The sequence below is a fragment of the Lontra canadensis genome, unplaced genomic scaffold (genome assembly GCF_010015895.1).
Source record: "Lontra canadensis isolate GAN:19392208 unplaced genomic scaffold, GSC_riverotter_1.0 scaffold793, whole genome shotgun sequence".
Classification (NCBI taxonomy): domain Eukaryota; kingdom Metazoa; phylum Chordata; class Mammalia; order Carnivora; family Mustelidae; genus Lontra; species Lontra canadensis.
In genome coordinates, this window is record NW_022631777.1 from 4,088 (window position 1) to 11,565 (window position 7,478).

General features: G+C 55.9%; 1 long non-coding RNA gene across 1 annotated transcript; it reads left to right on the forward strand.

The window, feature by feature from the left end:
• Window positions 1-1,233: 1,233 nt before the first annotated feature.
• LOC116863263 lies at window positions 1,234-6,951 on the forward strand. The gene is made up of 3 exons (XR_004381788.1): window positions 1,234-1,324; window positions 4,950-5,053; window positions 6,455-6,951. It is a non-coding gene; the product is annotated as an uncharacterized LOC116863263 (long non-coding RNA).
• The last annotated feature ends 527 nt before the right edge of the window (window positions 6,952-7,478 follow it).

Consider the following 7,478-nt stretch of genomic DNA (forward strand, 5'->3'; position numbering starts at 1 on the left):
GAGCAGAGAGCCCGATGCGATGCGGGCTTGATCCTAGGACCCTGAGACCGTGACATGAGCCGAAGGCAGAGGCTTTAACCCACTGAGCCACCCAGGAGCCCCACCTTCTTGAAATTCTTAATCATTTTGGAACACAGGGCCTACATTTTCTTTTTGCACTGGGTCAGGCAAATTGTGTAGCCTGTCCTGCCTTCATGCTTTGCTTTCCCCCAGTGGTAGCTTTCCCTCAAATGGGACATTCTGATACATCCTCAGCCACTCCCAGCCAGCTAGGAGGGCCTTAGGTAAGTCTGTTTCCTAAAAGGCAGTGGGGGTGGGGGCACAGCTCCTGACCCCCTCCCCCAACCCATTGGTACCAACCTTTCTGAAAAAGCTCAAGGCCAGCAGTGTGATAATGGGTATGTCCGTCACTCAACTTTCCTGAGCTTCTGGGCCTGATAAATGTTGTACTTAACTTCAGTGGGACCGTTGAGAGGATTGAAAGAGGTAGTTGGTATAAAAGGCACAGTGCCTGGCACAGAATAAGCGGTCAATAAAATAGAACTATTATTTTGTTTTAAAAAGGAGTATTATTGGGGTGCCTGGCTGGCTAAGCCGTTAAGCGTCTGCCTTGGGCTCAGGTCATGATCCCGGGGTCATGGGATCGAGACCGAGACCCGCATCGGGCTCCCTGCTGGGGCGGGGGAGTCTGCTTTTCCCTCTCCCACTCCCCTTGCCTGTGTTCCCGCTCTCCCCGTCTCTCTCTGTCAAATAAATAAATTAAATTAAATTAAAATGAGTGTTATTACCCCCGCTAAATTGGAGGAAGGGAGAAACGGAAGGGTCTGCGGCATCCCAATGGACCTGTCACAGGAAGGAGGAGCCGCCCCTCTCCTGGCCCCGCCCCCTTGCCTTCCGAGGGAGGAGACCCCCCGCCCAGAGCAGAAACGAGGGGGCGGAGGAGCGGGAGCGACACATTTTTGAGTTGTGACCAAGTGGAAACTCCCTCCCGGAGGCGGAAGCCGGGGGCGCCCCACTGGGGCCGGAGCCTCCTCCGGGGAGGGATCCGCGGCCCGGGGGCGGGGCGTCGTGGGGATCCAGGCCCCGCCCCTCACCCGCCTTATGAATATGAATAATCGACCCCGGTGAGCGGAAGCGCGAGGCGGCCCCAGCCCAGTGGCCCCGCCCCCCCGCCGCTGCCCCTCGCCCTGGGGGCGTACCCTGCCCGATGACGCCCCGCCCCCCGTCCCGCGCGGGGCCTCCTTCCGGCTGGCGCGCCCGGGACGTGACCTCGCGGGCGCGCGCCCGAGCCACCTTGGGGGAGGTGCCCGCGCCCCCCGCACAGGTAGGGCCACCCTTTGTCCCCGGCGCCGCCCCCTGGAGCCCGCGTCCCGTCGCCAGCCACGGCCGGCGGTCCCCCACACCCCGCGCGCTCCTTCTCCAGCCCCGGGTCGGGCTGGCTGCCCCCAGGGCAGGGTCGGCCCCGGGGCCAGGCTCCCTAGATGGGACGCCTTCACTCACTCCAGCGCTCGCACACGGGGGTGAGGGGCTGGAGGGCGTACAGTGCCGCAGAAGCCCTGCCCTCAGGGTGCTTACGTTCCAGGGCGAGAAAGGACCACGGGGTGAACCAGTAGACCGCCCGGGGTGTCAGAGGGTGTGAAGGCTAGGACAAAAGCCGGGGAAGAGAAGAGCGTCTACTAGGCGGCTAGGGAGGGTCCCTCAGGAGAAGCCTGGGAACAAGCCTGTGCCTGGAGTTTGACGGGGCCCTGAAGCGGGGAGGGTGGGGAGTGGCTGGAATGGAGGGAGGGGAGAATGAAAAGGATGGAGTAATGATAGTAATGGGTCAGGTGTTGATCAGGTAGCGGGCAAAGTACTAGGTGCTTGATGCATATAATTTCCATCCAGCCTCCGGACAACGCAGACTGGACAGTACCATTGGCTGAGAGGTTATATAGCTTGCCCAAGGTCATGCAGCATTGGACCCCAAGAACATTGATGTCATTGCCTGAAACACACCCAGGAGACCCAGGGTGGGGTGACCTTGCCCCAGACAGGTCCTCTACCCTGGGCCTCAGTTTCCTCCCACAGTACTAAAGGGAATGTGTGTATGGGGGGCGGGGGGTGACTGACCTCCTGGAATGAAGGATGGGCAGGCAGGGCCTATTTGCCAGTAATCAGCCCCAAAGGCAGCCTGCTGGAGTGCATACCCAGCAGTAGGAGCCCTGAACCCCAGCCTGAATTCAGGGCACAAAACAAGGGTGCAGCAGGAGCCTTTGAGTATGTCTGTTCTCCCGGGAGCCTCTCATTGTCTGGGAAGCACTTGTCACCCCTCCAGGCTCTGGAGCAGGTACAAGTGGCTTCAGGGAGGGAGGGCGGAAGGCCCAGAGCCTGCTGCTTCTGGGAGTGGGGGGAGGGGGGAGCCCAGAATGGCTGAGTGCTCCCAAGCAGTAACAAAGGCGGTGCCAGGCAGGCAGGCTGTGCGCACCCGCCAGCAACTGCAGGACTAGCAGAATCACTCAACAGCCCCGTGAGCCCGGAGCAATTAAAACGTACACATAAAATCCTCCCAAGTCTGCCCTGGCAAGGGGGTCTCTGACTGCTGCTGCCCAGACGGGTCGGAAGGGGCCTCAGGGTTGCCAATCTGGGTTCTGCTGGCTGTGCTGACTCCTTCTGTGCTGTGGGAATGGGGGAAATGTATTTGTGCTCCTCTGAAGATCTGCCTGTGCCTCTAATCCTAAGAAGGTCTGTGGGTTTTCAGTGGGGGCAGGGATGGTGAATCTTACGCAATCCGTCCCTTCTGCCTGACACAACTCCCCGTCTTGCCCTTTGGGCAGTGGCAGGAAATGTGGCTCTGAGGTTAGGAGTGGAACCCAGCTTTCTGTGTTCAAGCCTCAGGTCAGCAGTCAGTCAGAGATCCTGGTGGCACTGGACCACAGGGGGCACTAACTGTGGGGTGCATTTCGTAGAAGAGAAAGAGGCTCAGAGAGGTTAAGTGGTTTGCTTGAGAGTGCACAGCTGTAAAGTAGCAGGAGATGGGATCCAAGTGCAAACCGTTCCAGCTCACAAACCCTTTGGCTCAGGGAGCTGATTCATTCCAGCAGAGGGGATATACTTTTATTTGGCTTGGAGACGCCCCCCCCCCCCAGAGAGATACTCTGTGGAGATGATGACCAAAGGAGACAGAGACACTTTCTGCTATTTCTGTAAACCTTTTTCCCTATTACACAGTCCTTGGGCCTTGTCCCCAGGCCTTTGGGTCTAGGCCAAATCAGTCAGTTCTTCCTCAGGGCGGGACTGGTATAGGTGGGTCCAGAGGCATTTTAGGACCCCTGGAAGGGTCATCCAGCCAAGGGCTTCCTCCTTATGAAGACTGGGGGCTTTGGTCTTGGAGCTGGGCCCACAGGATGAAAGAGTACCCCTGGGTACCTGGGGCCCATCTGCACGGCCTGGCCTTGAACTAAGGGGGCGGCTGGAGGTATGGCCACTGGCCAGGTGGGCTGTGAGTATGGGGGTGCCCGGGTAGAGGGAGACAGGTCGTGAGACTTAAGTGAATAGCATGCCAGAAGGAGAGGAGACTCGGTCTTATGAATATGAATATGAGCCCTGTGGGCCAGGGCTGGTGAACAGTCACTCTCTGTACATTGTTTCATACTGAGTTGGTCCCTCCCTCCCTGGAGACTCATTGCCTCTCTGGCAATATTCTGAGTCTTAGAGCCCCAGCAGGCTCTCACACTGGGCTTGCTGGCCCAGCAAGTCTGGGGCAGAGCCCAGGGGTCTGCGTGTTTAACAGGTGGTCCTCTAACTCAACCTGGAAAACCACTGTGCTGGACCTCCCAGCCAGGCCGCCAGGAGAAACCCCTTCCGGAGCTTTCTAGCAGAGCGGAGCCTGGTGTGTGTAATTGTTTTCCATGACTGGATTTAAACGCATTCCAGTCTCCTTTGGAGCCCTGTCATCAGCTGAGCTTCTCCCCTGTTTAAAATAAATGATGGAGTCTCCATCGATAGCCCTGTCTCCAGCCCTCCGCTGCCAAGTTTCCCAGAAGAGCAGTCCGCCCTACATCCCCCACTTACTTCTGAGCTCCTTGTTCTGTCCTGAGCTGCCCCTCAACCAGTTCTTGGCACGGAGACCTCTCAGCTGCTTCTCCCACAGTCGGCGGTTCTGCTCACCTCCTCAGCCCTCTACGGTCTATACCGCCTTCCTGTCTGCTTGTGGGCCCTGAAAACAGGTGTTCCTTAAATTTCTCTCCTTAGGCCACCTATTCCCTCTGATGAAGAGGCAGAAGTGAGGGGGACGCCCATCTCTGTTTGGGAGAATCCCTGGTATTTTTGCTCAGCCTCTGGGCTGTGCCAGGCTGATTTTTCTTTTTTTTTTTTAAGATTTTATTCATTTATTTGAAACAGAGAGAGAGAGATCACAAGTAGGCAGAGAGGCAGGCATAGAGAGAGAGAGGAGAAAGCAGGCTCCCCGCTGAGCAGAGAGCCCGATGCGGGCCTCCATCCCAGGACCCTGAGATCATGACTTGAGCCGAAGGCAGAGGCTTAACCCACTGAGCCACCCAGGCGCCCAAGGCTGATTTTTCTAGGGCTCAACTTGATGTCCCCCTAGGCCAACCCATTGGAGCTCTTCCCGTAGACTCTTTGATTTGAAGGGAATCCCTTCACACCTGTCACCCTGAGGTGGTCCTGCTGGTGTGGGTTCTGTGTGGCTCTGTCCCGAGGCCACACACCCTCATGGAGGAACAGAGCGCCGGCCATTAAGGGAGTCATGTCAGGAGCCAGGCTTCCCCACCAGGAACCTCTGACTTCTTTATGCTCTCCTTGATAAAAGGATGGGTATCCTCCCGTCTTTCTGATCACTGACCCGAGTTGCCAGTTGATGTTGGTTGTGGCGCCCCGGGCATGTAGCCTCAGGGTCTCCCTACCTCTCTCCTGCATGTTTAACTTTTTCTTTTTTTTTTTTTTTTTTAAAGGAGGTTTCATGCCCCGTGTGGGCTTTGAACTCAAGACCCTGAGATCAAGAGTTGCATGCTCTACTGACTGAGCCAGCTGGGCGCCCCTCTCCTGCATGTTTAAGGTCAGCTTTTGCAGCATCTCATGCCTGTCCTGCATTAAGGGTCGCTGGACTCCTCATTAGCTTGCACCCTTTGCCGAGAGCCCGACACTACCCAGGAACCTCCACTGAATGGGAAAGTCCCCCTCTGGCCAGGTCATCTGTCACCTGCTCAGGGATGGCCTGGTATTCTCGTTAGGGGCCATGCAGCATTGGGTCAATGCCCCTGACCAGAGTTGGGTTCTTGGTTCAGATCCCTGCTTTTGGCCTCACCAGCCTTATGACCCGACAGACTTACTTGAGCCTGAAGCTGGCAATCATCCTGTCTCGTAAGGCTCTTGTGAATATGGGTGTTACATGACCTCATCTGTAAGAGTCCTTGGCACACAATTGTGCCTGGTCTATATTTATCACATTTAATCCTCAAAACCAGGTGTATGGTCAGGTATATGGTCTCCGTTAGGCCCATTTTGTAATGGGGAAAGGAAGGCCCAGAGAAGCCAAGTGATTCACCCAAGGGTACACAGCTATAAAAGAGCAGAAGTAGGATTCTGGTGTGAACCATTTCATTTCAGAACTGGAGCTTCTAACCCCTGAGCCCCCACGTCGGTTCTCTTTCTCCATCTTCTGTCCATTCATTCATTCATTCATTCACTCACCACATATTTGTGGCATGACTAGTACTCATGGATTTGGCAGTGAACGATCAGATGAAGCTCTGCCTTCACAGAGCTTACATTTCAGTGGAGGCACAGATAGAAAGGGATGTATAGGAACTCCTGTGGAAACTTCCCGTGTGGCCTCTTTTCTTCCCTGTCTGCCCTGAGGTCGTAAACCAGGACCCTCCTCCCACCTCCCCGCTTTTCCTTGTACCTGAAGCCCTCAAGTGGTAGACATTTGGCTGAATTAGACTGGATGTAGGTTTAACCCTGGTGACATGGATCATAGCAGGACCTGATGGAGGGTTTGAAGGGACTGGGGACCTGGGGTTGGGGGTTACCTTGAGCCACAGGGCAGGCTTGGTTCCGGAACTGCAAGTCAAACCCTGGGTGAGATAGCACTTTTCAGCCACAAGGATGGCTGTAACAAAAAAAAAAAAAAAAAAAAAGAAAAAGAAAAAGAAAAAAAGAGGGGCAGTAATAAGTATTGGGGAGTCTAGGGAGGAATAGGACCTCACACTGTGCTGGTGGCAATGTCAAATGGCAGAGCTGCTTTGAAACGGTCTGGCAGCGTCTCAATCTAGAGACACCATCTGACCCAGCACTTCCACTCCTAAGTATCTGCCCGAGAGACGTGAAAACACAGGTCCACGCGAAAACCCGCACATGGATGCTCACGGAAGATCACAGCAGCCAAAAGGGGGAGACAACCCAGATGTCCATCGGCTGATGATGAGGTAAATAAAAATGTGGTCCATCCGTACAGTGGAGTGTTCCCGGCCACAAAAAGGAACGAAGCACTGATGCCTGTTACCACACGGACAAACCTTGGAAACGTGCTGAGTGCAAGAAGCCTGAACAAAAGGCCATGTGCTGTATGATGCCACTGATTCGAAGCATCCCGCATTGGCAGATCCTTAGAGGCAGAAGGCACCCGAGTAGCAGGACTGGGGATAGGGGGATGGGGGGACTCGGGAGGAACAGTAAATGCTAATGGGGACTGGGTGTCTTGGGGTGTTGAAAATGTTCTGAATCGATTGGACACAATATGGTGAAGATTCTGGAAACTGTTGGATTGTGTGCTTTAAGATGGTAGCCTGCTACGTGGTCGGGGTTCTCTGGGCACTACCCTGGTTCTAGGGAAATGATGTAGAGATTTCAGGCTCAGCTTATGAGTCATCCCTGAGAGAGGCCCCCACCCCGGTAACCGCCCCCACACCGCCCCCTGTCACTGGTTGTCGGTCTCAGCCCTTCTGTCTTTCCTTTATGGCTCTTCCTACTCTTGGGACTGTTTGCTCTCGCCAGGTTGAGCTCCCTGACACCAGGCGCTGGTAGGCATCTTGTTCGTTGTCCCAGAGCAGGTGCTCAGGTACCTGCTGAGTGGAGGGACCCGACTACGCTGCTCACAGCCGGGGCAGGTCCCGGCTGGGGTCTGCACTCTCTGCAGGAGAGAGAGTCCGCAGAGCAGATCAGGGTGTCTCCCGGCCCCAGTGGCTTTCTTTGTCTCTCTGTTGCAGTTCCAGGAGAATGTCTCTGGAAAGGAAGCCCAACGCCCTGGTCTGGCTGGGAAGAGGCAAAAAAGGGGAGGGGAGCGGGAGTGGGGGCCGGGCGGGCCTGGGGAGGAAGTCTGCAGCCTCAGGCTGCCGAGGGTGTGGCGTCTGTGTTTGCACCTTTGGAATGCAGCTGATTCACTCCGGGGGGAGCCCTGTGCAGCCGCTGCTGCCGCCTTGGATCTGACATCTGGAGGCTGAATTCCAGGAGGAGAGAGCCAGACTCCTGCAAGCAGATGC